At 45.7% G+C, this 5,641-nt stretch overlaps 1 pseudogene; it reads right to left on the bottom strand.

Annotated features, from left to right (window-relative positions):
• Positions 1-4,399: 4,399 nt before the first annotated feature.
• Positions 4,400-4,575, bottom strand: LOC144340188 (small ribosomal subunit protein uS14 pseudogene; annotated as a pseudogene).
• Positions 4,576-5,641: the final 1,066 nt, after the last annotated feature.

Genomic DNA, 5,641 nt, shown 5'->3' with positions numbered 1-5,641 from the left:
ACAAGTCACAAGATTAGGATTATGGGGATGTCTGAACTCTGCTAAAATGAAGCTAAAAGTTCAGCCATTGAGCTGCGTGTGGTGGCTCACACCTGTAATCCCAGCACTTTGGGAGGCCGAGGGGGGCAGATCCCACGAATTTGGGAGGTAGAGGCTGCAAATTCAAGTGATTCTCCTGCCTCAGCCTCCCGAGTAGCTAGGATTACAGGCGTGCATCACCATGCCTGGCTAATTTTTGTACTTTTAGTAGAGACGGGGTTTCACATGTTGGTCAGGCTGGCGTCGAACTTCTGACCTCATGATCCACCCGCCTCGGCCTCCCCAAGTGCTGGAATTACAGGCGTGAGCCACTGCGTCTGGCCTCTTGAAAGTATTCTTACTAGGTATAGAATTCTAAGTTGATAGTTTTTTTTTTTTTTCAGCATATGAATAAGATTCCGTTGTCTTCTGGCTTCAAGGTTGCTGTACAGAAGACTGAGCTTGATCTGTCAGGCCTTTAATTTCTTTTTCTGTTGTTGCTTCAAGACTTCCTGTTTCGTTAATATTCTAAAGCTTCACCAGGATGTTTCTGGGCATAGATTTCTTTGTATTTACCATGCTTGGGATTCCTTGGCTTCTCAAAGCTGATAAGGTCTCTTCTCAATCTGGGAAACTTGCCAGTTATTATCTCTTTACGTATTTTCTCTTCCCCCATTACCTCTTTTCTCCAGGAACTGCAATTAAATAGAGGTTAACCCTTCCCTTTCTATTCTCCATGTATTTTTAACTACTCTTCCATATTTTCTGTCTCATAGCTGCTCATGAAGCATGTGGTGAGTTTCTTCTGTTCTCTCAGTTTACAGATTCTCTCTTCAGCTCTGTCTGATCTGCCACTAAAACCTCCTAATAAGGTTTTGTTTTTTGTTTTTTGTTTTTTGAGACAGAGTCTTGCTCTGTGGCCCAGGTTGGAGTGCAGTGGCACGATCTCAGCTCACTGCAACCTCCGCCTCCTGGGTTCACACCATTGTCCTGCCTCAGCCTCCCGAGTAGCTGGGACTACAGCTGCCTGCCACCACACCCGGCTAATTTTCCTTTGTACTTTTTTGGTAGAGATGGGGTTTCACTGTGTCAGCCAGGATGGTCTCGATCTCCTGACCTTATGCTAATAAGTTTTTTAATAAACAAATCTACATTTTAACAAGTTCTTGGATACACACATGTATTTATTACTGAAAATGGAAATAACATATCAAAATATCCTCCTCTCGCTGTTCAAGTTTGTTGGGGTTCTTTTGTTTGTTTTTTGAGACTGAGTCTCATTCTTTTGCCCAGGCTGGAGTGCAGCCATCTCGGCTCACTGCAACCTCCACCTCCCAGGTTTAAGCGGTTGTCCTGCCTCAGCCTCCTGAGTAGCTGCGATTACAGACATGCACCACCATGCCTGGCCAATTTTTGTATTTTTATTAGAGACTAAAAATAGTTTCACCACATTGGCCAGGCTGGTCTCAAATTCCTGACCTCAAGTGATCCGCCTGTCTTGGCCTCCGAAAGTGCTAAGATTGCAGGCACGAGCCACTGCACCCAGCCTCACTATTCAAGTTTTTTTTAAAGGTAAAGACACATCTAGCTGCATGTACCCTTCTCTAATGTTATGCTTTATCCAAACTACCCAATGTAAACTCATTTTATATATTCCTTCCACATAAATTTCTTTACTTCAAGTGTTTGATGTTAGGTCTGCTCTCTTTCATTCTTTTTTTTTTTTTTTTTTTTGAGACGGAGTCTCGCTCTGTCACCCAGGCTGGAGTGCAGTGGCCGGATCTCAGCTCACTGCAAGCTCCGCCTCTCGGGTTCACGCCATTCTCCTGCCTCAGCCTCCCGAGTAGCTGGGACTACAGGGGCCCGCCACTGCGCCCGGCTAATTTTTTTGTATTTTTAGTAGAGACGGGGTTTCACCGTGTTAGCCAGGATGGTCTCGATCTCCTGACCTTGTGATCCGCCCACCTCGGCCTCCCAAAGTGCTGGGATTACAGGCGTGAGCCACCACGCCCGGCAGGTCTGCTCTCATCTCATTGACTTCAGGATTCTAAACCATACATGTAATCCATGAGAACTTGTACTACCTGGATACAAATCAAAAACTAGAACTGAGATATACCAAAGCATCAAATTACAAAGAGGAACAAAGGAAAAAAAAAAAACCAACTTAGGTCATCAAAATCATATTTTGAGTTATTAAAAATTATTGGATTTTGGCTGGGTGCAGTGGCTCACGCCTATAATCCCAGCACTTTGGGAGGCCGAGGTGAGCGGATCCTGAGGTCGGGAGTTTGAAACTAGCCTGGGTAACATGGTGAAACCCCATCTCTACTAAAAATACAAAATTAGCCAGGCGTGGTGGCGTGCACCTGTAATCCCAGCTACTCAGGAGGCTGAGGCAGAAGAATCGCTTGAACCTGGGAAGCAGAGCTTGCAGTGAGCCAGGATTGTACCACTGCACTCCAACCTGGGTGACAGAGTGAGACTCGTCTCCAAACAATAGCAATAAAAATAAAAATTATTGGATTTATGCTTTCACTTAGAGTAAAAAAGCCACAAGAGGCTGGGCATGGTGACTCACACCTGTAATCCCAGCATTTTGAGAAGCCAAGGCAGGAGGATCGTTTGAAGCCAGGAGCTCAAGACCAGCCTGGGCAACCTAGCAAGGCCCCCATCTCTACAAAAAGTGCAATAAAATTAATAAATAAAATAAATCCACAAGAGACTCCTACCATAAAAAGAAGAAAAAGCTGGGTAATCTATAAAATTTGGCATTTCCTGAGCCCATCAGAAATCTAGGCTTCAAGGAAACCAAGTGAACTGAGGTCCAAAGAGTGACTGTGCCCTCTCAGGAGAGACAGGACACATGAAAACTTCCACCTTTGTCAGAGCACAGGAGAAGAAGTGGCCACCAAAAAAGCAGGTGACAGGAAAACAACATTTTAATGAATTCTTAGAGGCTAGAAGTGGGCCAGCATGACAACTTAGAATCCCCCTGGGTACATCAGGATCTAGCAGACCCCAAGTTCACTCGCAATCTCTTTTCCACCTCTTGGTGCTCATGAGAAAGACTGGAGGTAAAAGACAGGAAAGGCTCCCTCAGTGGTTCACGGGCATAAACCCCTTCTTACCTCCTAGAACCTTGTCTCACAAGAAGCAGAAGGACTTAAGCCTCAGGGCAAGGGGCAGGAATCCTTCCCATCCCCCGGGGACAGGCAAAGGTTCACTCCTGGTGGAAGTAAGGGCATAAGTAAGACCATCTAGTTCTGGGGGAGGGATAGGAACCTGCCCCTCATTACATGGTGAGGGAGGGTTGAAGCAAAATCTGCTCCCTTGGGAGAGGCAGGAAATACCGCCGGCTAAATCATAAGCTTTGCACCTGTAAACCAAAAATAAAATTCTAAGCCCCCCAACCTACTAAACGGATCCCTTCTCGCCAAGGGCATTCCAAAGTAAACCTGCAAAACTAGTTCAGGCCATGATGGGAAGGAGGGTTGGACATGCCTCATTCTGCCCTCATCTTTTCGGAATTCAGGCACAACTGGCCAGCTTTCACATCAACACAGAGATCTTAAGACTGACAAAACAGACTCTTTGTAGCAATAAGATACCAAATTCCAACCTGACTGAAGTATAGTATCACATGACAGAGCAGGTCATGAAAGAAACAGAAGTATTTTAGCCCAAAATAAATTTTTCTTTGACATATTTTGAAACGACCCTGCAAAGCTGCCTCTTGTCAGGTAAAGTCTACACTCTGTAGAGCGTCCCCTTCCCTTTCCAGGTCTTCTCCTGATTCAGGAGAGATTTAACCAACAGTCTGGCACCTTTCTAAGTCTGATGAGAAACATTTACTGTCTATTCTCTCTGAAGCCTTCTTCTCTCTGAAGTTAACCAAGATTGTGCCACTGCACTCTAGCCTGGGCAACAGAGTGAGACTCTGTCCAAAAAAAAAAAAAAAGTGGTCTCCACAACCCCTTATCTTTTTTAAAACTGTTTATTTTATGTACAAAGAGCTATCATGGTTTTTTTTTTTTTTTTTTTTAAGACGGAGTCTTGCTCTGTTGCCAGGCTGGAGTGCAGTGGTGTGATCTCGGCTCACTGCAACCTCTGCCTCCTGGGTTCAAGCGATTCTCCTGCCTCAGCCTCCTGAGTAGCTGGGATTACAGGCACGTGCCACCACGCCCAGCTAATTTTTGTATTTTTAGTAGAGATGGGGTTTCACCATGTTGGCCAGGTTGGTCTCTATCTCCTGACCTTGTGATCTGCCCGCCTCAGCCTCCCAAAGTGCTGGGATTTCAGGCATGAGCCACCGCGCCCGGCCGCTATCGTGGTTTTTCACTGGGTAGATGTCTTGGATAATCCTTTCAAGGAAGATCAATTAGTGCAACTTAATGAAACCGATATCTGTCCTATACTGACGGAAACACTGGCGGCACATTATTGAGGGCATATTTCCGGATCAGACCATGCCGGTTTGGGCAGATACAAGAACGAGAACCCTGGCCGAATATTCACTGGTGGCTCTAGTACAGCTGCTGGTGACCCATCTTGCTCTCAGAAGTGTGAGGTAAAAGGTCACAACCTCTTATCTTTAAACCAGACATGCCTTTCTGTTGATTCCAGGTCTTTAGATCATAATTTTACTCTTTCAACCAATTTCCAGTCAGAAAATCTTGGAATTCACCTATGATCTGGAAGTCCCCCCACCCCGCACCCCAAATTGTTCCACCTTTCCTGACTGAACTAATGTACACCTTACGTGTATTGATTGACGTTTGCCTGTAACTTCCGTCCCTCTAAAACGTATAAAATTGGCCGCAGGGGTTCACGCCTGTAATTCCGGCACTTTGGGAGGCCGAGGCGGGCGGATCACTTGAGGTCAGGAGTTTAAAACCAACCTGGCCAACATGGTGAAACCTCATCTCTACTAAAAATACAAAACTTAACGGGCATGGTGGCGAGCACCTGTAATCCCAGCTACTCAGGAGGCTAAGACAGGAGAATCACTTGAGCCCAGGAGGCATAGGTTGCAGTGAGCCGAGATTGTGCCACTGCACTCCAGCCTGGGCAACAGAGCAAGACTCCCTCTCGAAAAAAAAAAAATGGCCAGGGGTGGTGGCTCACGCCTGTAATCCCAGCACTTTGGGAGGCCAAAGCAGGAGGATCACTTGAGGCCAAGAGTTCGAGACCAGCCTAGCCAACATGGTGAAACTTCGTCTCTAATAAAAATACAAAAATTAGCCAGACATGGTAGCGCACACCTGTAATCCCAGCTACGTGGGTGGCTGAGGCACAAGAATTGCTAGAGCCTGGGACGCAGAGGTTGCAGTGAGTGCCACTGCACTCCAGCCTGGGCAACAGAACGAGACTCTGCCTAAAATAAAATAAAATGTATAAAAGCTATAAACCAACCACCTTGGGCACCTGTTCTTAGGACTTTGAGGGGCTATGTCATGAGCCTTGGTCACTCATATTTGGCTCAGCATAAATCTCTTTAAATATTTTAGAGTTTAACTCTTTTTGTCAACACACCAGTTGGCAATGATCAGTAGCCTACCTGAAACTGCCTTTGCGAAAATTATATCACTGAGAAAAATTACAATAGTAAGCAGAGTTAACA

The sequence above is a fragment of the Macaca mulatta genome, chromosome 3 (genome assembly GCF_049350105.2).
Source record: "Macaca mulatta isolate MMU2019108-1 chromosome 3, T2T-MMU8v2.0, whole genome shotgun sequence".
In the NCBI taxonomy this organism is placed as follows: Eukaryota; Metazoa; Chordata; class Mammalia; order Primates; family Cercopithecidae; genus Macaca; species Macaca mulatta.
Note: the sequence above shows the minus strand (reverse complement) of the source record. Positions and strands in the feature narration are given on the sequence as shown.